Source organism: Musca autumnalis, unplaced genomic scaffold (assembly GCF_047663935.1).
Source record: "Musca autumnalis isolate F117 unplaced genomic scaffold, ASM4766393v1 scaffold_5, whole genome shotgun sequence".
Classification (NCBI taxonomy): domain Eukaryota; kingdom Metazoa; phylum Arthropoda; class Insecta; order Diptera; family Muscidae; genus Musca; species Musca autumnalis.
In genome coordinates this window covers 122,439,513-122,464,595 of record NW_027412088.1, presented here as the reverse complement: position 1 = coordinate 122,464,595, position 25,083 = coordinate 122,439,513, and the positions used below count along the sequence as shown (strand labels likewise).

General features: G+C 34.0%; 1 protein-coding gene and 1 pseudogene across 5 annotated transcripts in view; both read left to right on the top strand.

The window, feature by feature from the left end:
* sbb (scribbler) overlaps positions 1–25,083 on the top strand; it is a 704,451-nt gene that overhangs the window by 552,622 nt on the left and 126,746 nt on the right. The gene's annotated exons all lie outside the window — the stretch shown is intronic.
* Positions 17,294–22,079, top strand: LOC141406372 (small ubiquitin-related modifier 3 pseudogene; annotated as a pseudogene).

The following is a 25,083-nucleotide window of genomic DNA, read 5'->3' as shown; positions in this document are numbered from 1 at the left end:
ATAGATAGATAGTCTCGTAAATGACAAGGTTTGTTCCGGACTCTTTCAGATCTTCGAAGAACAGGAGGAGTTTGCATTTGATGCAGTCGTCGAGGTGTTACCACTGGTGAATTATCTGGATGACTGAAAATAGTAGTAGTTACGAGCGGAACTAAAAAAGGTGCTGGCCTAGGCAACACGCAGTGTTGCCAGACGCCAGATGCCATTTGACATTTTTTTTTTAAGTTTGACAGTTTGCAGGCTAGACGTACTCGGGACAGTTTAACATACGATCATGTCTTGTGTTTTTTTACAGTGGCTTGATTGAGACACCTCAAAATCGTGGTTTTTGAACGCTTTTACAGCATCTTCTGGCGATTGCTGCTATTTTCCATGATTCGTCACCTGCATCCATCTTATAAACGTCTTTTGAAGCACAGCGATCGAATTTTTTCGAAATTTCTTCCACCGATCAACCCGGGTTCAAACGATATGTCGGGTTCATGCAATATATGTCGTTCTTCAAACCTACTCTTCGCACTTTGTGGCTAACACATTCATACACTCTTCCTAACATTCTCTATCTGCTGCCAAAAACGTTTTTGGTGCCAGGGTTACTGTATGGATGTGAAATATTCGCTAATTGCGATTCCCTGAGTTGTCGTAAACTGAACGTTGTTTTTAATAGCACAACACGTTATGTATATGGCCTAGAAAAAAAACAACATATCACACAATACTCCAAATCTCTTTATGGAGTAAATGTCGACACTCCCCTTAAAATGGAATCGTTACAATTTCTTTATAAGACTATTATCAAAAGATACCCAAAGTATCTATTCGACAGACTAACATTAACAAGATCACATAGAGGAAAGAAGATTGTACCTTTTAGATGAGGAGCCTCGTGTCTGAAAGGTAATTTTTTTGGCCCAATACGCAATTGGAATGCGCTACCATCCGATTTGCAATGCATCAACAATGTAAGTACCTTTAAAAAAGACTAGAAAGTTATTTTTCATAAATCATTTGTCATAATTTAAAACGTTTGGCATGATCACCTGTTTTGTTTTTGATCTTTAAATGTAATTTAATTTTCATGTTTTCCTAAAAATTTCATAATGTTTATTACTGTTTTTATACCCTACACCACTATGTGGGGAGGGTATTATAAATTGGTTTTGGCCAAAATGTTTGTAACGCAATGAAATAATGTTCGTAGACCCATACTTATATGTACCAAAATGAATGTCTCGACGAGCTCAGTCGTCCGTCCGCCCGCCCTTCCATCTTTCTATCTAAACCTTGTAATAACGCTTCAGGTCGCAATTTTGATCGGATCGTCACCAAATTTTGGGTGTTGATGAGGGTCCCGGAGGGGAGAAGCCTATAATTTTGATGATGGTCAGATAATATTAAGGGGTCGGAATGGACAAAAAAAACTTATTTGGAGAAAAAGTCAACGTTTTTTGCCAAAGCGAATATCTCAGCTTCTATAAGGAATATACCAAAAGCAAAAACCTGACAATGAAAGCAGAAAATATCACCTTTCGAACAATATGTCGTAGGTTGTCGTAGGTGGTCAAACAACGAAGATATCACAATTTTAATTATAATGACGAATATCCCAGCTTTGGTTGGGGACTTTCCAAAAGCAAAGCCTGTATATGAAAGTAGAAAATCCCATCTTTGTAGTGATGCAAAGTAGGTTTTCCTAGGTGGCCAAATAACGGAGATATCGCAATAGTCGGTAATACATCCCATTTTTCCATTTTTTTTTAAATCACAGGTCGCCATTTTGATCCGATCAAAACGTCACAAAATTTTGGTGGTAATGAGGGGTCCCAGAGGGGAAGAATACTACTGATTTTGATGATGGCCGGATAATATTCAGAGGTCGGAATGGGCAAAAAACTTATTTGGAGAAAAACTAATTTTTTTCCAAAACGAATATCTCAGCTTCTACAGCAAACCCTGACAATGATAGTAGCAAATATCTCCTTTCTAACGATGTAAAGTAGGTTGTCGTAGGTGGTAAAACAACGGAGATATCACAATAGTTGCAAATAAAACCCAACTTTTCATTTTTGCGATTTTAATTATAATGACGAATATCACAGCTTTGGTTGGGGACCTTGCTAGGCAAAGCCTGACTATGAAAGTAGAAAATCCCGTCTTTGCAATGATGCAAAGTAGGTTGCCGTAGGTGGCTTAATAACGGAGATATCTCAGTAGTGGTAATACATCCAAATTTCCACTTTTTAATCACGCAATTTGGGTCACCATTGATGTAAAGTACGTTGGCGTAAGTGGTCAAAAGATGGAGATATCGTAAATGTCGGTAATGAATTCCATTTTCCATTTTTTTTAATCACGCTATAGGTCGCAATTTTGATCGAATCGTCACGAAATTTTGGGAGTTGATGCGAGTGCCACAGAAGAAGAAGCCTATTGGTGATGGTCGGATAATATTCAGGGGTCGGAATGGACGAAACTTAATGTGGAGAAAAATTCAAAGTTGTATTCTTTTGCGAATATCTCTGCTTCCAGTAGGGTATCCCAACGGCTAAGAAGAAAGAAAATATCACCTTTACCTTGATACAAAGTAGGTTGCGAAGGCGGACAATCAAGGCAGATATCGCAATATTCCGTAATGCATCCAATTTTCCATCTTTTTTTTGTTTTTGTAAGTACGCTACATGTCGCAATTTTTATACCATAGGGGAAGAATCATATTGAATTTGGTGATAGTCGGATAATATTCCTTAAATTAAATGTTTAGCAGCGAATAACTTATTCACTATGGAAATGTAAAATGGCGTCTGGCAACTCTGCGTACTGCCTAGGCTACAAACATCGTTTGTTTCCTCCGTATATTTTCAGATGGATTATTTTGTTGATTTTGTTGAACTACTCCATGAAGATAATAACTAGGGTTTTTCTTTTCCCGGTCCCATCCATTTACCGGGAAATCGGGAATTATTTGTCAATCCCGGGAATTCCCGCCCATAAGAAAAAGCCGCAAACATTTTTTAAAAATAGTTTTATTAACTACAAATGGGCAAAATAAAGTAAACTTAAACATTTGAGATCAATTCATTAACAATTCAGGAACCTTGTATGTAAAACAAAACAAACAAAAAATAAATAAATAAATCTAAATAAATTAAACATGTTTCTCTTGTTTAGAAGAAAAATAAGTTTTTAGAACTGACAAAGCATTTATAGTTTCATCAGAAAGTCTGTTTCTTATTTTATTGACAAATATTCCAGCCAAAGTAAGAATACGTTCACTTCCCACTGATGAGGGACGTATTGTCAAAAGAGCGTCAAATAAACATTGGAGGTTATCCGTCATCTTGCCACTTCCTTCCAAATATTTAAATTCCTGTTTCAGACACATTTTCGATATTGGCTTTGTGGTCAAGTTGGCTTGATCAATAGCTTTATTGATAATTTCCTGGAACGAAATATCTGATGTTTGTTCTTCCTCGACAATTATATTGTTGTCACTCGCATTTGTATCACCAAAAAGACGAGCAAATAAATCTTCAGCATACATAATTGTTTGTGTCTTTGAAGCACGCGTAAATAAACAATTTGGGTCGGTACTATTAAAAAGGTTTGGATCCTTTAAATACTGCATAAGAGTATAAAGTCTTTTGTCTCTTCTTTCTTCTATGCGATGTTTTAAATTATCAAACATTGTTTGAGCCACAGGATTTTTAATCGTAGATATTTGCTTACAGAGAACATTCAAAATTGCATTAGCAGAAATTAAATTGCTATTCCGACGACAAAGCGCTTCAACAGTTATTTTGATGTGCTCCAAAACATCGACTAAAGTTTGTAACACATTAATATTACTTTCAATCCACAGTTCCGCCTTATTTAAATACGAGTATGTATATCAATGCTTTTTTAATTGATTTTTTTTTTTCAAAAACAATATCAAGTTCTCATGCAATTACCTTGTTATGATCTTCAACGACATATTTTTGTAAAATATTGTTTTTAGCAGGACTTCTTCTGAATAATTTTATTATTTTGCGTGTTTGGTTCAAAACTGTTTTCTAGGTAATATCTATTGAAAGAGTCTCCCCGACACCATCAATGTCATTATTTTCAAAATTAAAGTCGTCACCATCGCTCACAGAAGAATCACTATCAGGATGTTCAGCAGTTGGTTTCTTGAAAAATACATCCGTTACACCCAAATGTATTGCATGACTGAGGCAAAATATTCCATTGGCGGGGCTATTATTCACAAATTTCTTCATAACATTAGGACCGTCAGTAATTGTTGCAACTATTTGGTTTTCCAAACTAATACCATATTCTTGCAAACGATCGTCTAATAAATCTCTTATTTCATTGGCTCCACTTTTTCCAGGAATATAGATCGTACCTAAGTTGAAAAATGTTTTCTCATCTCCTAAGAGACAGATGTTTAAATATTTTCGGTGATTGATACGTGTCCATAACAAGTGAAAATCTCTGCCGTTTATTCAACATACTTTCAATGTCATTTTTCATGCATGATTTCACTTCCGTGAAATGCTGAATTATTAGCTGTGGTATGTCTCTCTCAGTTTTTGGTAAATGGAAACCTTGAATGGACATAGACTCTCTTATAAAGGAACTCCTTGTAATTGTTCCGATTGACATTCCATCAACAGCGGCAAGTTTTCCAACAACAACACATAAAGAATCCTTTTTTGATGTATACTTATCTAGTGTTGACTGGATTACTCGTTTCCTTATTATTAATAATTGTTGAGTGAATTCCTTTTAAATGTCGTATGATACCGTTCGTACTTTTCCCTTTACAAGAAATAGTTTTTGAACAAATATTGCAGACGGCAGTATCCACTGTTCCTCTTTTAAAATGTGTCCACACCACTTATGTTTCCATCTAAATATTAAATTGCACCATTTAATAACAAATAATTATGTTTTATCCTTATGTTGTTAGATTAGCTATTTGACCTTAGGTAATTAAGCAAATAAAACGAACGATTTATTGCTGTTTCATCCCAACGTTTCGTCGCTATTTGGCGACTTTTTCAAGGGAATTGTCTATTTAATAAAAATAATTTTTTTTACAATTACATTTTTTACAAAAAACACCAAGATAGTAAACAAAGTTGTACTTACAAAATTAATATATTAAGGCGCTTTACATTGATTCTATACTAATTAACATATACTCGTAAAACAATTAACACAGCTTAAGAACTAATATCACAGCTAGTTTACGTTATTGCAATTCCATAACTTGCGCTTATATTGTCAGTATCTTCTTTTAAGTTTATTGTCCTGTCAATATTTTGTTGTATTCTTAGGCTTTCTATTAACATTTTCTTTTTTTCTTTCCTCTCCTTATCTAGTATTTTGACGTTGTCAAAATCTGGTGAGTGCCCTGTGTGTAGAGCATGTTGTGCCAAAGCTGTCGTTTCTTTTTTCTTCTCTGTCAATTTTATACTCTCTCATTGTAAGGCTAGAGATCTTTTTGTTGTGCCAATGTATATCTTATTACAATCGTCGTTTGTTTTCCCTTTGCAATCTATTTGATAGACAACATTAGTTAATTATTCGCCCAGAAGAAGTCTCTTTTGTGTACCAATCAAAAATTATCTTGTCGCGTTTTCTTTCCAATTTAACGTCTAGATATGGTGTAGTTCCCTCCTTTTCCAATTCTATTGTGAATTGTATTTTGTTATGGTATCTGTTTAAGGTTGTTAATATTTTATCTGCATCGTCTTTATTAATAATTGCTAAAATGTCGTCTACATATTTGACTTTGTATTTGATATTTATGTCCATAAGTTGTAGCTCAGCAAAAGTGTCGTCAAGAAGTTTATCTAATACTATATCTGCGATGGTTGGTGAGAGAGGGTTTCCCATAGGCATTCAAAATATTTGATTGTAAATTTTATGATCAAATGCGAAGTAATTATTATCCTTTAGGCAAAATTGAAGAATTTCGAGGAAAAGTTTCGTTGGAATCTCCGTGTGCTTTGTTATGTGGTCCCATTTTTCCATTATTATTTTTATAGCCGTATGGACAGGAATGTTTGTGAAGAGTGAAACAGCGTTAAAGGAAACTAGATATCTGTTTCTGCTAATTTAAAATCTTTTAATTCTTTCTTCAATTGAGTGGAGTTCTTTATATTATACTTCTCAGATATAATATTTTTCAAAATTTGGCCAAGGAATTTGGATAAATTGTAACATGGAACATTTACAGATGATACAATAGGTCGCAATGGTGTGTTTTGTTTATTAACTTTTGGAAGTCCATAGATACGGGGGGCGTTTGCCGCTGAACAATGTAGTCTTTTCTTTTCAAATTGGTTAATATAATTATTTTTGTGCAATTGTAGAACTAATTGGTTATTTGTTATTTGTTTTTTGGAAATGATTCGTTGGATCATTTCTTAGAATTTTATATGTGTTTTTATCTTGCAAAAGTGTTTCCATTTTATTTGTGTAGTCTTTCCTAAACATTGCTACTGTCTTGTTGCCCTTATCTGCTTGTACTATTATGATTTCTTTATTGGCCTTGAGGAAGTTTTTTGTTCTCTTATATATTGTACTAGCAAAATGCCCGCTACTTCGTATGCGGAAAGGATATAAAAAAAAAAAACAAATAAACAATATATAATATGGAAATGACAAACACTGAAAATTTGGTCGCACTAATACCAATTTGAATCAATATTTATTTTTATCTTAGTACTGTACGTACCCCTTAAGTTCGTTTTTAAAAAAGATCAGCCGTATCTCACCCTTACACATTAACAGCGAGATCAACGTTGCCCACCAATACACACCCTAACTCCAAAAAATAAAAATTCCAGCACTGTCCCTACACCCAAAAACAAATTGAGTACCATTAAGTAATTTTCGTATACTTATGGTACGTATTTCGACGACATATCTCAGCCATACACGGACATTAATACAAAATAATTACAGTAAATTCCATAATAATTACAGTAATTCCAAATCTCAAGATTCCAGCTGTATCCGTTCGTCCAATTCCAAATTGTACCAAACTTAGTATCAAGTCGAACTCTTCGTACCCATAAGAAAGATTTTCCAAAACTACCTCAATCCTTCACTTTAGTAGTAATCTTACTTCCAAATTTCAGGATTCAAACTCTATCCGTTAAACCAAATTAAAATTGTACTAAATTTAGAACAATTTAGAATTTTCGTACCAATTTTCAAAACTTCCTCAACGCAACAGGGCTACAATAATCATACTTTCAAATTGCAGGATTCCACCGCTATCCGTTCACCTACATACAAATTGTACTAAATTTAGTACCATTTAGTGCTTTTCGTAACCATAAGTTTGCTTTTTCAAAACAACCTGAATCCTACTCTTCGACTGTAATCGTAATTCCAAATTTCAGGATTCCAGCTCTATTAATTCACCCGAATCCAAATTGTATCAAATTTAGTACCATTTCTTTCCCAAACAAAAATTTCAGGATTCCAGCTCTACCCGTTCACCCAAATCCACATTGTACCATATTTAGTACCATTTAGTACTTCTCGTACGCACTCGTACGACTTTTCAAAATTTCCTCAATACTACACTCCTACAGTAATCTTAATTCCTAATTCCAACACTATCCGTTTACTAAAATTCAAATTGTACCGAATTTAGTGCTTTCTGTACCCATAAGTACGAATTTCCAAAACTACCTCAATTATACTGTCCGGCAGTAATCTTACTAGGCGTTTACACCAGACAGTTTGCCTTCAAATACAACTCTGATTTACTAACACATACATACATTTGTCGTTTGTCTCCCAGCTGTCCATCATTTTTCCACAGACAGTAAGGAAGACAAATTTTTGGCATTTTTGTAAAAATAGGTGAAATAATAATTGAAATGTGTTGAAAACAAAAGAACATGGACATAAACAAAATATGTGAACGGAAAATAAAAAGAAATCGACGATTTTCATTCAAAATTTTAAAACTGTTTTTGCAGTTGTCGGGACGCCTACGTCACACAGGCAAGTTGTGCGATTTTGACAATCAATACATGAACTTAACTGTCCTGTCATTTGTAAACGCAGGGTAAGTTCCAAATTTCAGAATTCCAGCTTTATCCGTTCATCCAAATCCAAATTGTACCAAATTTAGTACCATTTAGTACTTTTCGTACCCAAAGGTACGAATTTCTAAAACTATCTCAATCCTACACCCCTACAGTAATCTTAATTCAAAACTTTAGGATTCCAGCTCTATCCGTTCACCCAAATCCAAATTGTAATAAATTTAGTACCATTTAGTACTTTTCGTACACATAAATACGAATTTCCAAAATTTCCCCAATCCTATGATCCAACAGTAATCTCAATTTCAAATTTCAGGATTCCAGCTCTGTCCGTTCACTCGAATCCCTATTGTACCAAATTTAGTACTTTTCGAACACATAAGTACGAATTTCCAAAACCACCCTCATATCTCAGTCCTACACTTCACAGTAATCTTAATTCCAAATTTCAGGTTTCCAGCTACATACATACGTTCACCCAAATCCAAATTGTACTAAATTTAGTACCATTTAGTGCTTTTCGTACCCATAAGTACGAATTTTCAAAACTACCTCAATTCTACACCCCACCAGTAATCTCAATTCCAAATTTCGAGATTCCAACTATATCCGTTCACCCAAATCCCCATTGTCCCAAATTTAGTACCATTTAGTACTTTTCATTCACATAAGTAAGAATTTCCAAAACTTCCCCAGTCCTACACTCCAACACTAATATCAATTCCAAATTTCAGGAATCCAGCTCTATCCGTTCACTCAAATCCAAATTGTACTAAATTTAGTACCAATTATTACTTTTCGTACACTCAAGTTTCCAAAAACCCTTTGGTGCATCTTTCTTACTCTTCATCAGTGATCCTCAGTCCAAATTTGAGGAATCAAGCCCTATCCGTTCACCCAAATCGAAACGGTACCAAATTTAGTGCTATTTAGCATTTTTCGTACCCTATGTACGAATTTCCAAAACTTCCACAATATTAAACTCCACCAGTAATCTCAGTTCCAAATTTAGAGATTCCAGCGCTATCCGTAGACCCAAATCCCCATTATATAAAATTTAGTTCCATTTAGTACTTTCCGTACACATAAGTACTAATTTCCAAAACCACCTTCATATCTCAATCCTACACTTCAACAGTAATATTAATTCCAAATTTCAGGTTTCCAGCTCTATCCGTTCATTCAAATCCAAATTGAACTAAATTTAGCACCATTTAGTACTTTTCGTACCCATAAGTACGAATTTTCAAAACTACCTCAATCCTACACCCCACCAGTAATCTCAATTCCAAATTTCGAGATTCCAGCTATTATCCGTTCACCCAAATCCCCATTGTATCAAATTTAGTACCATTTAGTACTTTTCATACACATAGGTACGAATTTCCAAAAGTTCTTCAATCCTACACTCCAACAGTAATCTCAATTCCAAATATCAGGATTCCAGCTCTATCCGTTCACCCAAATCCCTATTGTACCAAATTTAGTACTATTTAGTACTTTTCGTACACATAAGCACGAATTTCCAAAACTACCCTCATATCTCAATCCTACACTACAACAGTAACCTTAATTCCAAATTTCAGGTTTCCAGCTCTTTACGTTCACCCAAATCTAAATTGTACTAAATTTAGTACTTTTCGTACACATGATTGGTAATTTTCCAAACCATTTCCTTTTAGGAGCACCACTTCCCAACCTTGATTTCCATACCAAATTCCTATATTCCTGGGGCCTATTATTGATTTCATTAATTATTTAGCGATTTCATCAAATTACAGATTTTGAAATTGAAAATTGAATAGTTATGACTGTACATCTCCATATACGATAAAATTCTTAATTGCAAATAAATCGTGGTAATATGCACAATTCTATTGCACTTTCATTGATTTGCAAACATTTAGTTATTACCAAAAAGTCAGGTCCATACAGTTTTTAGTTGTTGTTATTTCTGGCCGATTTCTGAATTTATTCCCCTAATGTTGTCTTCAACAGCAACTCATTTGTTCATTTGCGTAATTGATGTTTATACACCATTATCACCAACTGCGACATCTGTTGCAATGGAAGATAACAAATGTCTTGTCTTTCTATTATTTAGTGGTTTACGATAAAATAAGTGCGCCTAGAAGTAAACTACAAAATTTGAAATTATGTGTGATCTCTTACGATATCAAGAAGTTATGGCATTGTTAATTTTACACATGTCTTGCAGAGGGCCAACTAAGTGAATAAGTACGTAATAGTAATGAAAAATAAGGATTTTTGTTGTTGTTATTTTTTGTGGTTCCAGGACGAATTTTCTAAAACCCGGCCTTATCTCGCACATTTGCATCAACAGTGACCCATTGGTAAAATTTCAAGCTCCTAGCTTTAGCCGTTTTGGCTGGGCGTTGATGATGAGTCAGTCAGTCAGTCAATCACTTATCACCAAGCTCATTTATACATATATATAGATAAATGAATTCTTCCTTTGGAGATTCCTTTTTGTTCCTTTTAAAATTGTTGACTCTATTGGCAATTTTAGTTCTATATATTTCCTTATCGCTTTCTTCTAAATCCATAATGCATTGTTCAATGTCAGCAATAGCATGTAAAGGTGAAAAGTTTGTTTTTGTTATCGGTAAGGCAAACTTCTTACCCAACGATAGTATCCATTTGCATTCAAATGGGAATTCAATATTAGTTTTGATGTCGAACCATGTTACAATTTATCCAAATTGGTTGGCCAAATTTTGAAAAATATTATATCTGAGAAGTATAATATAAAGAACTCCACTCAATTGAAGAAAGAATTAAAAGATTTTAAATTAGCAGAAACAGATATCCTAGTTTCCTTTGACGCTGTTTCACTCTTCACAAACATTCCTGTCCATACGGCTATAAAAATAATAATGGAAAAATGGGACCACATAACAAAGCAGACGGAGATTCCAAAGAAACTTTTCCTCGAATTACTTCGCATTTGATGATAAAATTTACAATCAAATATTTGGAATGCCTATGGGAAACCCTCTCTCACCAACCATCGCAGATATAGTATTAGATAAACTTCTTGACGACACTTTAGCTGAGCTACAACTTATGGACATAAATATCAAATACATAGTCAAATATATAGATGATATTTTAGCAATTATTAATAAAGACGATGCGGATAAAATATTAACAACCTTAAACAGATACCATAATAAAATACAATTTACAATAGAATTGGAAAAGGAGGGAACTATACCATATCTAGACGTAAAATTGGAAAGAAAACGAGACAAAATAATTTTTGATTGGTACACAAAAGAGACTTCCTCTGGGCGAATAATTAACTACAATGCCACACAACCAAAATCACAAATTATAAATACAGCTAAAAGTCTAATCTACAGGATTTTAACCATCAGCGACGTTCAGTTCCATAACAAAAACAAAAATACATACCATAACAAACATTCTGAGAAACAATAGCTTCCCAATCAAGGTTATAAAGACACTTATTGCTCACAACCAGAAAAAGATAAACATTTTTACAGTGTAACTTACATACATACCTGGCCTCTTTGACAATTATCATCTACGTAACGTAATAAACAACAACAATATAACCTTTGCATACAGAGCCAACACAACTTTGAATTCAATATTTACGAACACGAAAGCCCCAATTGACAAACAACAACAAAATAATGTTGTCTATATCGATTGCAAAGGGAAAACAAACGACGATTGTAATAAGATATACATTGGCACAACCAATGAACGGAAACAAACAAAACTATTCCCGTACCAATCACACAAAGCCACAAACTTTTCAGCTTCTCTGAATCGTTTCATTCTCACAACCAAAACAAAAACACAAACTTTTCAATGTAAAAAGATGGAAACCGTACGATTGCGGAAATGTTACTTCGGTTATGCTTTGCCGAGTTGTTTCATTCACCACCGAAACAGGAAGTATTTTTGGGAAACGTTTTCCGTGCGTATTGTCAATGACACACTCAGCCACACACACATGTGATTGCTTAACAACCCTATAAGATAGCATCAGCATACCACAGTGAATTTTATCAACCACCAATCAGCATACCACAGTGAATTTTATCAACCACCAAACGTTTTTGATTTATTCACATGTGTTTAGTACTATTCCGTTTTCTATCTGCTCTTGTGGAGTTGAGTACTTTTCGCTTTTCGTTTTGTTCGCACTCACGAATATAAACAAAACAAAACCAAACAGCGAGCTCGGCCAACGAGGGTTATGTTTTGTTTTGTATTGTTCCTATGGAAAATACGAAACGAAACGATTGGAAATGTTATTTAAAGTATTTTTACGTACTCTGGACACAACAAAAAGATCTCTGAGCATTAGAATGGGAGAGCATAAAATTGACATAGAGAAGAAACAAGAAACGACAGCTTTGGCACAACATGCTCTGCACACAGGACACTCACCAGATTTTGACAACGTCAAAATACTAGATAAGGAGAGGAAAGAAAAAAGGAGAATGTTAATAGAAAGCCTAAGAATACAACAAAATATTGACAGGACAATAAATTTAAAAGATGATACTCACAATATAAGCGCAAGTTATGGAATTGCAATAACGTAAACTAGCTGTGATATTAGTTCTTAAGCCGTGTTAATTGTTTTATATGTTAAATTAGTATAGAATCAATGTAACGCGCCTTAATATATTAATATTGTAAGTACAACTTTGTTTACTATCTTGGTGTTTTTTGTAAAAAATTTAATTGTAAAAAAATAATTTATTTTTATTAAATAGACAATTCCCTTGAAAAAGTCGCCAAATAGCGACGAAACGTTGGGATGAAACAGCAATAAATCGTTCGTTTTATTTGCTTAAATACCTAAGGTCAAATAGCTAATCTAACAACATAAGGATAACAACATAAAATTGGCCAAAAATAACAACAAAAACTAATTAATTATGTTTTAGTTTCGTTTTCTGCTTACCTTCCTCGAACACAACCGGAATAATTTATGTTTATGAGAAATTACTACACATCAGCTGTTAACAAAACAGCTGTTTTTCATGATCAAGGGTGATTGCCAATTGTTTTCGAAAAGTGATTTTTCCCGGGAAATCCCGGGATTGCGGGATTGAAAAATAAGCGGGAAATGCGGGAATTCCCGGGATGGAAAATCCCTAATAATAACTTAAATCATACATCCGTTGATTATTATTTTCATTCGTATTAGGATTCGATGGTTTCCACTATGTTCATTTTTAAAGTACATATGGCAAAAACCAAAATCCTTTGCTGCAATTCCATTTGAAAAAATTAAAAACAATTTTGCGAGCACATATACAATTTTTGACATAGAGGTTAAAAGCAAAATCTGGTTTCAAATCTGTTCGCGTTCACAAAATTGAACATGATAGCAACAACAAAAGAGAAAAACTTATTGTTGGAAAATATTGTTGCAAATATATTTTTTGGTTTGATTCGAAAAATTAGAAAAAAAAAATATTTGAGAGTTCTCCAACTATTTCGCTAAAATCTCATACAATAATTAATGTTTACTGCTAAAACTTCATCAAGAAATATGGTTTACCATCGTGAAAGCTTATTTGCTTACTGTGATAACTTATAAGGATAGGAAATTAAGAGTAATATTGAAATTACAATCATTCAAAAAATGTGAAAATTAAAAAGCCTATTATTCGCGAATAAGTTAAAACCAGTTGATGCGCATCCGTTTTTGGATAGAGCGAATCAATCTCTTTCAATATGTATGCATATTTCGATGTTTTACTCAGCAGTCAAATTGTGCCGCCAGTTGCATCACACAATGGAAAAAACCTTAAAGAGGGTAAAAATCGCGCAACTTGTATACGATTTTGATGCGCCTCCGGTTTCAGTAGCCCCATCAAAAATACGTCTATATACACATATTTCAAACAGATTCTTCAAGAAACACGGATGTGCCTCCACATATTTTCGCACATATTATAATCGCGTATAAAGGATTCTATTTATGTAAAAAATGTTAAAGAAAATCGCGGTTTAATACGCCGATTTGTCAAAATAAATTTTTGCCGATTTTCGTATTTCCAAGGTATCTATATCCGCGGTTTTAGTGGATGGATTCGATCGCCGAAGGTCTCATTAGATCCGTCGCGAAAAAAAACTGAATTCACGCGGGCTACAAAGGAAATTGAATGACACTTGTAAATTTTAAACGCACAAAAAAGGTTTTTTAAAAAAATTCACGCATCAAATATTGGCCTTTAGACTTCAATTACTAGAATGCTCTAAGGAGCACACTCATGAGATACAACGTAAAATCACGAGTTCTATAATCCTATTATTATGAGTTTTGAATATTATCTTATTGCGCCTCCAAATTATTAAAAAAAAAATCAAAAAAACCCCAATATTCCGGCTTCAAAATGCCATCAATTTTAGGTGGATGCAGTGGATATATCGAAGAAATCAGAAGGGAGCATAAAAACACTTGTTGGCTTCAACCCATTTTTACCTATTTTTCTACAATGATGCCAACACAGCTTCCACGTAAATTAATTTTAATGATCGACCTTATGGGATTACTCCTAAAACACTTAATTTTAAAGAATTTCAGTCATACTATATAGAATATGTTAACAGTTCGCGAATTCTGAATGGGTGAAACTCGGATTCATCGATTGTAAAACATTTTTGGTTTTTGCCATATAGCCATCATCCAGTTAAATTAAGTAATGTAGTTATCGAAATTTCTTTAAGACAGTTCCAGTTTTCCAAATGTATTTATTGTATATGTATGGCTTTAATACGTTCTCCCACTTTTGACACTGATATTTGAATTCCTGTTTAAGTTTTAATGCATCTAGATTTATTCGAACTCTTCTTTTTAAATATACAACTCTCTTCTTTTTAAAAACAATTTCATTCACTATGTTTTGCATTGAGCCTGGTTCCGATAACTTTGCCTTGAGCTGGCCCTTTTAAATTTTAACTGTACGCTCGACTAATGCATTTGTGTTCGGGTGCCCTGGAGCGATTCATTTTTGAAAAATCCTATTCCTGGATGAGTATGCTGAAGTTCTTGGAGTATGCTAGACTGAAGACAACGTGGAATAACTACACTTTGATCATTTAAAATTATTCCTGAATTTAGCGAATATGTGTCAACATGGCTTGATGAATTTATTTAATTTGCCAAAATTGATATTCAAAAATCAATTGATATTTCCAAAATTAATTCAATGTATAATTGGCTAACTTCGTCGTTGATATGTGTACCCGTGGATGGTTTCTGTTGAGGCTGAGTAGCTCTGGATACGCAGTCAGCATTTATTTGAATGATCAGATCCCTTTTTGTATATTATTTCATACTGGAAACTTTGTAAAAACTCGACATACCTTAAAAGTCTGGTTGCTGTTATTGATGGTAGTTTATTATTTTGATGAAAAATACGAGTTAGTGGTCTGTTATCAGTGACCAATTGAAATTTCCGACCATTTATAGTCCGGTCAAAATAGACATTGAAATAGCAAAAATTCCCACAGAGCTGAATTTTGCTGGAGAGCTAGGGTTTGCCATTAGAAGCAACGTCCTAAAAGTCCCCATCGATCCCATGTGTGCAAAAAAAATTATTCGGGGTCAAAGGTCGAATTTTAAGCGTTTTTAGGTTTTCTGATTTATTTTTTGATAACGGTTGATCTAATCAAAAAGGGACTAAAGTAAATATTGTAGACAGAAAAATTATCTACAAGTTTGACCTTTATTATTTTTTCCCTAGAAGGAACCATTCTTGAGATATAGCTGTTCTAAAAAACACATGATTTTTATGCACTTATAAGGGAAATATGCACATATTCAGACAAACCGGCTAAAATAAGCGAAATAATCGGGTCTGTCCCCCAAAAAATATATATTTTCTTGTAGAGCGAAATTATAGCTATCTTTTAAAAAATTCCAACAAAATCGGAGAGTGTTTAGTAGAATTATTCAATGTTAAAGTCATTTTATACAAAAATAGACCATTTAACCCACATGTATAATCGAAAGCCCAACGGGAACGACCCCAACGAAAACTCTCCGATTTTTTTCACGTTTTTGTCGGAAGGTAGGGTGTGTTGCGCTGATTACGGAAATGTATAATTTTCAACTGTTGCTGATCCGGTTCGCCGGTTATTCGACCCGAAAGGCCAAATTTAAAAACCGGGTTAGACCCGGTTCTACTGAACCGATTAGCACAAAGTGGATATAGTTTGAAAGCTTACGGAAGTATCTAGCACGTAGTGTCGTTACTTTAACCTGTTCGCCTCATAATGTACTTAGGCGGCTAATTTTTTATTTGACCTTTAGATCGCGATATGTCGAAAATTGTAAGTCTTTTTTAAGAACCATAAAGACAACTCTTATGGACAATTATTGAATCTACAACTTTTACTTTAGCCGGCTTTTGCTAAGTCTTACCGTTTTTGAGAAAAATTAAAAAAACTGAATAATGCCTCCAAAAATGACTTTGACCCCGAACAACTTGTTTTGCACACATGGGATCGATGGGGACTTTTAGGACGTTGCTTATAATGGCCAACCCTAGCTCTTCACCAAAATTCAGCTTTGTGGGAATTTTTGCTATTTCCCCCTTATACGCATGTCTATTTTGACCGGACTATTAGGTATATAAAAAATTATTAATCGTAAATACGAATTCCAAAGTTTCTCGTTCTATCTGGCTATAATTCTTTTCGGCTACTGTTAGTGTCGTGAAGCATACGCAACAGGACGTTCTTCTCCATTGACCCTGTAGTCGTGGCTGGTCGTTGTATATTTGAAATGGCAAGAATTTTTTACGGTGATTTCGAAATTTTGTTGAATTCTACGGCGTGACCAAGGTATACAATTTTTGTTTGTAAGAATGAGCACTTATTATGATTTAAATGTTGATCATGCTCCCGTAATGGCTTTAAACATTGCATTCTGCTTCTGTGGACCCATGAACAAAATATGACATGGTTTTATTCAGTCCAGAGAACAAATTTGTTTAGTTTTTCGGTTAAATTCTGATGGGCAGTATTAATGCCGAATGGGAGACGTTTCCAAATCATCATCTAGCTCGAAGTGCGAATGGAACTTCACGTTCCTTAATAACAATGGGTTTGGTTCCATCTCTTAATGACAAGGTCACCTCAACGTGTTTAACTCATCCTACTTTCATAGTAAATACGTCTTCAAATTCACTGACAATATCTGGTATGGAATCTAAATTTGCCTTCCGAACGGTGTAAATATGTTCGTAGCACTCACCATCAACTTGACGAAGTTCAATTGACGAATCCATAGCCTAAAAGTAATGCATCATACTCGTCCGGCACAACATATAATTCCTGTTTTGACATTTTCTTATTATCAGGCATGTCACAGAAACCAATTCCGGTCGAAAGTGGAATTAATTCCGTATTTAGCTTCTTCATAAACGAAAATGTTTTCCGAATGAAACCACTTTTGGTTTTTCAAGTGGATTTGTATTTTTTTTTTTTTTTTGGGAACATGTCCCTTTTAAAACACTTCAAAAACACTTAAAAATAATAAAAATATTGTTTATTAACAAAATCACATTTAAATTCATATTTTTATAATTTTATTTACGAGTAGAACAAATCGCAAATTTCCATTATTTCTAAATTAACAAAACCAATTATTACAAAGTATTGCCACACAATTTTTTCGTTAGAACATTTGTAAAAAAAAAAAAACCAAAATAAGAATGAAATCAAACAAGGTATTTTTCAATGATGTGTTAATTACTTTGCACCTCGATTACAGAAACAATAGAAAAATTGAAATTCCGATAAACATTAACTTTCTTTTCGCACAAAAAAGCTTTCTTTAAACAGTGTATTTCTAGCCTTTCCTTCCGGAATTATGATGTTTTTGGTATATGAACTAAATTCAAGTGTAGATTTTTGTAATGGATCGTATTGTGACTTTGGAATTAATGTAAAGCCAACTCCTGAGTCGACTTCAAATTCAAAAATTTGGTGTATGCCACAAATCTTGTGGACTGTGTTATCTTCATTGTTGTGATACGCCGAACTATAGTTTAAAGATTTTAATAAAGGTTTGGTACTTACTTTCCTGCACGACTTACATTTGAGGTTATTTTGATTTGTTCTGCAATCATTGCTTTTATGATTATCCCATCCATTTTTTACTCTTGACTTTGAACGGTGGTTTAATTTTGATGATCGATTGTTTTTCAGACGATTGCCTTGACGGGAATTCCTTGTTTGGATTCTGTTGACGTCACTGGTGTGTTTGTTGTGTTGATTTCCCGGCTAATTTGGTAGAACTCGGCTTCATCCGACTGTAGTAGAAGGTATCTAATTGAATTGTCGTGTATTTCAAGAAAGAATTGTGCCCTTAGAAAAATTTTTGATATATCTACGTTACAATCGCATGTTGACATAAAATTGCATTCATTTGTATCCCGGCGTAACAATGCAACGTAATCTGCAATAGTTTGATCTTCCTTTGGAAAGGTTGACAGGAATCTTTGCTGGCTTACAAAAATAGTCTTCTTTGGGCATTTTCGGTGATCAATTTCGGTTACAAGCTTAGGGGGCAATAATCGACACCAAAAGTTTGTAATGCGTTGCCTCAATCGAGCATTTGATGACAAGTTGTTTTATTGTTGAAAACTCTTTCATGGTTGAATAATTCTCGAAATGTTGTTTGTATAACCTAAAATGTTCCATCTTTCCAACGAAGCGCTCAAATGGCGACAGCAATACTTGTATTGGTTGAGCACTCAGTTGCTGTTGTGGTTCGCTGCTTGGTGTTTGAAAAATTTTCTGCGGCAAGTCGGACAGTTTCCATCAATCTCGCAAACTGTGTTTCATCCATTATTTATGTTTTGAAATAATTAAATTAATCGAATTGAATCCTCTTTTTCTTTACTTTTTCTCTCCACTTTTATGTATTTATTTGATTTTATTGAAATACGCGCTTTTAGATGTTCATATCATGACGTTTATCAATTCAACACTTAACTAAGTACCGGGCCACACTACAGTAATTTCCCTGAAATTTTGATATGAAATTATGCGTCTCTAGATCGACGTCCATAGAAGAGCAAAATCATAAAATTGCTGTAGTGGGGAATTCGATTTAAGAACACCTAATTTCATGAAATTTTTTAATGAAATTCACGCTAGTGTGGACCGGGACTAAGAATACAATACAAGGAAAGATGAGACAGTTCTCAACTGAGATAATTAGTGTTACCATTTCGATACAATAAATGTAGGGACATTACAATAGCCCACACAAATAAATATCGCATAGCCTACAAAGTAATGTATCATACTTGTCCGGCACAACATATAATTCCTGTTTTGACATTTTCTTATTATCAGGCATGTCACAGAAACCAATTCCGGTCGAAAGTGGAATTAATTCCGTATTTAGCTTCTTCAGAAAACGAAAATGTTTTCCGAATGAAACCACTTTTGGTTTTTCAAGTGGAATTTTATTTTTTTTTTTTTTTTTTTGGGAACATGTCCCTTTTAAAACACTTCAAAAACACTTAAAAATATTGTTTATTAACAAAATTACAATTAAATTCATATTTTTATAATTTTATTTACGAGTAAAACAAATCGCAAATTTCCATTATTTCTAAATTAACAAAACCAATTATTACAAAGTATTGCCACATAATTTTTTCGTGAGAACATTTGTAAAAAAGAAAACAAAATAAGAAAGAAATCAAACAAGGTATTTTTCAATGATGTGTTAATTACTTTGCAACTCGATTACAGAAACAATAAAAAAAAAATTAAAATTCCGATAAACATCAACTTTCTTTTCGCACAAAAAAGCTTTCTTTAAACAGTGTATTTCTAGCCTTTCCTTCCGGAATTATGATGTTTTTGGTATATGATCTAAATGCAAGTGTAGATTTTTGTAATGGATCGTATTGTGACTTTGGAATTAATGTAAAGCCAACTCCTGAGTCGACTTCAAATTCAAAAATTTGGTGTATGCCACAAATCTTGTGGACTGTGTTATCTTCATTGTTGTGATACGCCGAATTATAGTTTAAAGATTTTAATAAAGTTTTGGTACATACTTTCCTGCACGACTTTCATTTGAGGTTATTTTGATTTGTTCTGCAATCATTGCTTTTATGATTATCCCATCCACATATTATGCACAAGTGATCAGTTCGCAACTGGCTGTATTTTACTCTTGACTTCGAACGGTGGTTTAATTTTGATGATCGATTGTATTTCAGGCGATTGCCTTGACGGGAATTTCTTGTTTGGATTCTGTTGACGTCACTGGTGTGTTTGTTGTGTTGATTTCCCGGCTAATTTGGCAGAACTCGGCTTCATCCGACTGTAGTAGAAAGTATCTAATTGAATTGTCGTGTATTTCAAGAAAGAATTGTGCCCTTAGAAAAATATTTGATATATCTACGTTACAATCGCATGTTGACATAAAATTGCATTCATTTGTATCCCGGCGTAACAATGCAACGTAATCTGCAATATTTTGATCTTCCTTTAGAAAGGTTGACAGGAATCTTTGCTGGCTTACAAAAATAGTCTTCTTTGGGCATAAAGGATCTTCCAATTTCTTGATTAGATCGTCGTGATCAATTTCGGTTACAAGCTTAGGGGGCAACAATCGACACCAAAAGTTTGTAATGCGTTGCCTCAATCGAGCATTTGATGACAAGTTGTTTTATTGTTGAAAACTCTTTCATGGTTAAATAATTCTCGAAATGTTGTTTGTATAACCAAAAATGTTCCATCTTTCCAACGAAGCGCTCAAATATCGGCAGCAATACTTGTATTGGTTGAGCACTCAGTTGCTGTTGTGGTTCGCTGCTTGGTGTTTGAAAAATTTTCTGCAGCAAGTCGGACAGTTTCCATCAATCTCGCAAACTGTGTTTCATCCATTATTTATGTTTTGAAATAATTAAATTAATCGAATTGAATCCTCTTTTTCTTTACTTTTTCTCTCCACTTTTATGTATTTATTTGATTTTATTGAAATACGCGCTTTTAGATGTTCATATCATGACGTTTATCAATTCAACACTTAACTAAGAATACAATATAAGGAAAGAGTGAGACAGTTCTCAACTGAGATAATTAGTGTTACCATTTCGATACAATAAATGTAGGGACATTACAATAGCCCACACAAATAAATATCGCTTGTTCCGACATATATCCTAATATTAGGATTTTGCTATTTTTAAAACTCAAGCAGTGGACCTGTAGTGCGATTCTCTAACTCATTTTTTGAGTTGCCGACAAAAATCGGTAACATTAAAATGCAAAATTTATGTACACTATTACAGTGTGAAGCCTTGTGTCCGTGAGACAAACAGTTAAGACAACAGTAATGTTTCTTAACTCCACTTATCCTTTCAGGAACTGAAAGTCTAAGGAATTTTTGGCAAACCCTAAGATGGTGCCTTTGTCGTGAGCACACGATTTAGGCGAGGGTGCACGAGAATACCGTGAAGAACGAGGTGTATTTGATTGTCCCGCAAGTGTGTTAAACGAACAAGCAGCGAGAAAACTTGTAAAATTGTTCAAAGTAACAAAAAATTGCTAGTGTTAAAAATATTTTTACATTGTAAATTCCAATAAATAAAGGCTAAACACAAATTAAATAAAAATGTCTGACGAAAAGAAGGGATCAGAAACCGAACATATTAATTTGAAAGTTTTGGGACAGGGCAATGCAGTGGTACAATTCAAAATTAAAAAACATACTCCACTGAGAAAATTGATGAATGCCTACTGTGACAGAGCGGATTTGTCTATGCAAGTTGTTCGGTTTCGTTTTGATGGCCAACCTATAAACGAGAACGACACACCAACCTCCTTGGAAATGGAAGAAGGCGATACTATTGAAGTTTATCAACAACAGACGGTGGCTACAACATTTACTATTAATTTTATATATACAACAAATCTAATTTTACTCTTAATAAACATAAAAAACTCATGAAAAGAAAGAAATAATTTTAATATATTTAAAAAATATAAAAAGTCGAACATAAATGTCCAAACCGAATTAATCCAAACCCAGCTTCAATTGAAATAATGTATGGTGGAACTGTTGAAAATGAATGAAAATTGTGTCGAATTCATAACCTCTATTCATCTATTTGTCATAATTTTTGTACTTCAAATTCACATTTAACTTTCCCGCACAGCATTCAGATCATTCTATATAATTTCCTCATACAATAACAACAAAATGCGTTATATACATACATTTTCAATTGATTTCCTTTTTAGTTGTAAAAATGAAAAACAAATAAATTTAATACAACTTAATGTTTTTTTGTATTTTTAAAAAGAGTCAACTAATAAGAGCTAGATCCAAATGTAAATAGACGAGAAATAAAAAAAAAGTGTGCTTTGTGGCGTGGCCACAGATGTTTTAGTGCTTTCACCATTCGTGGAATGGGAAAGTCTTTTGTTGTGATTTAGAGGTTCGACGTAGTCTAAGCCCCTAATATCACGTAAGCAGGTCAGAGTTTAGATTCTTTCCGTGAGAAATTGATCCAAATCTGCCCACGAGGACAATGCAGATTTGTTTTTAATGCATTGTTCCCATAACACAACGCAGTGTTTAGGTAATCTCCGAAGACAAAGGAAAACTAGAATTGGATCCCAGTCTTCTGTCGGCACGTCATAATTAGACATGGACGAAATACACCCGTTTATGCCTCTTTGCAAAGACTTCAACCCTAAACTAGTTTCCTCTTCTAAAACTGGTAGGTCAAAGAGGCGTTTTAGTTGGTGGTTCACCAAAATACGTGGATTGTCGTAAGTTTGTTGCAAAGCATTCCACGCCAGACTAAAATTTGTGTGGGTAAGCGAAAACTTAGCCACTATATCATGGGCATCACCACTGGTCTTTTTCTTTAAATGACATAAGCGTTCTATATCACTTATGCCGCTGTTGTTTATATAGATGGCAGGAAATAAATCCCTGAACGTATGCCAGGAGAGAAAATCGCCATTAAACACTTCGATGTGACAGGTGGGTAAATTATGTCTGTGACCAGCATTTACATCTCCACAGGATGTGAAGGATGAGTTATTTGAAGGTGTCAATCGATGTGAAACATCAGAAATCGTCGTTGTATCTTCAGAACGTGGTACTGTAGGTTTATCTATATGAGATTTTGGAGAAGTGAAAGTAGGTGACTGAGACGAGGTCCGGAGTACACATAACTTTCTATTAATGGACGATAAAACATTCATAAAACACTTGTATGCGACATCGAATTTGATGTCGGCAGCTACAAGGTTGTTCTTATTGGAATTTTTATCTTCATATAGATAATTGAGGCATATATCAGATTGTTGTTTTAACTTTTTCCCATAATGTTCTCGCCTCAGCTCCTAGTCATTCTAAGATATAAACATCGAGCTCATCGTCCCGTTGGGAACTGAAGTAGGCATCAAATTTGACTAAAGCATCAGCAGCTCTGTTGAATAAATTTAAAGGAGTGAGGGGCATTTTGACTGAAATTCAGGATTAAAGTAAAAAAAAAAAGATAATTTGTGACACGAAATGTCGTATTGAGAAATTAAATGTAGTCGAAGACTAAATAAATTTCCTAAATAATGCACGTAGTTGTACAAATTCAACAAAATTGCACGAAAATTATTTTATTACTTTGGAAATGACATGTGATGTCAAAAATTGTATGCGAAAATCCAATAAAGGTAGTAAATTTTCACTAAAGTATTAGAAAAAATAATTTTAAAACACGTGATGCTTCAAAATAAAATTATTTTTTTTTTGATCGTTCCCAACGCCACACTTTCCCGCCTCTGCCGACCGAGAGGGCCACCTCCCCTTTACGTAGGGAGCGCGTACACCTCATATTCCGGAATATGGGAGGTTAGTAGACTAGGGAAAACCAGCTACAGCAAAACAATAGCCGGTTATAAAATTACATTTTAAAGACAAACACATCAAAAAATAAACAGGTCTAATCTAACATATTGCCTGGCAACTGTTACAACAATACTAAGAACGTAAGATAAAATTGTGTATGACATGCAGAGGTTCGGATAAAGACATCCTATTATATAACTTACTATATTCAACACATAAAGATCGGAGTGGATTACTTATTTCATAATTACACGGCGTTTATATTACAGATTTTTGCAGGGTTAACCTTCTCTATGAGGATTTAGTTGAAGTATAAGCAATGGAAATGACAGCTGAAACCCAAACCCACTGGGTTAATCCGATTATATGTAACGTTAATTTAAGTGGTATGTACTTTCGAGTACTACGTAAAGGTACATTAAAATTTACTTCGCCAATTAAGAACTGTGATTCAATTTGTCCACGCAAGAGTTTAATAATGAATATAGATCTGAGCATTAAACGTCTTTTCTCCAATGTTGGAAGGTCAATTAACTTTAGACGGTTTTCATATGGTGGAAGAGATTCATTTGAGCTCCACCCTAAACCTCTAAGAGCAAATAAAATAAATTGAACTTGTACTGATTCTATCTTATCAGAATCACATTTGTAAAAAGGACTCCAAAGTACACAACCGTATTCTAATGTTGGTCGAACAAGGCTAATGAATAAGCGTTTGGTCACGTATGGATCAAATTCCAAATTCCATAGACCAGCGTTTTATAAAGCCCAGTAAGGACACTTGGCTTTATTAACACAAGACTCTATACGTAAGTTGAAACGCAATTTACTGTCTAAGATCTACAAACGAATCTACATTATCCAATTCGTGCGAACCTATGAAGTAATCGCAAGAATCACGACGAGATCTATAAAATGATAATTTTTTACATTTTTTTAAATACACTGAGTTTATTAGTAGTCGTAGACTATTTCAATAATGTATCGTGGATACGGCAATATATTTGAGGTTTAACGTGATTAAACCACAAAAAATTCTATAAATTTGAAGAAAATGTAAAACTAAATCCAATTTTCTCTCAGTGTATTCCAAATTTCGCAAAA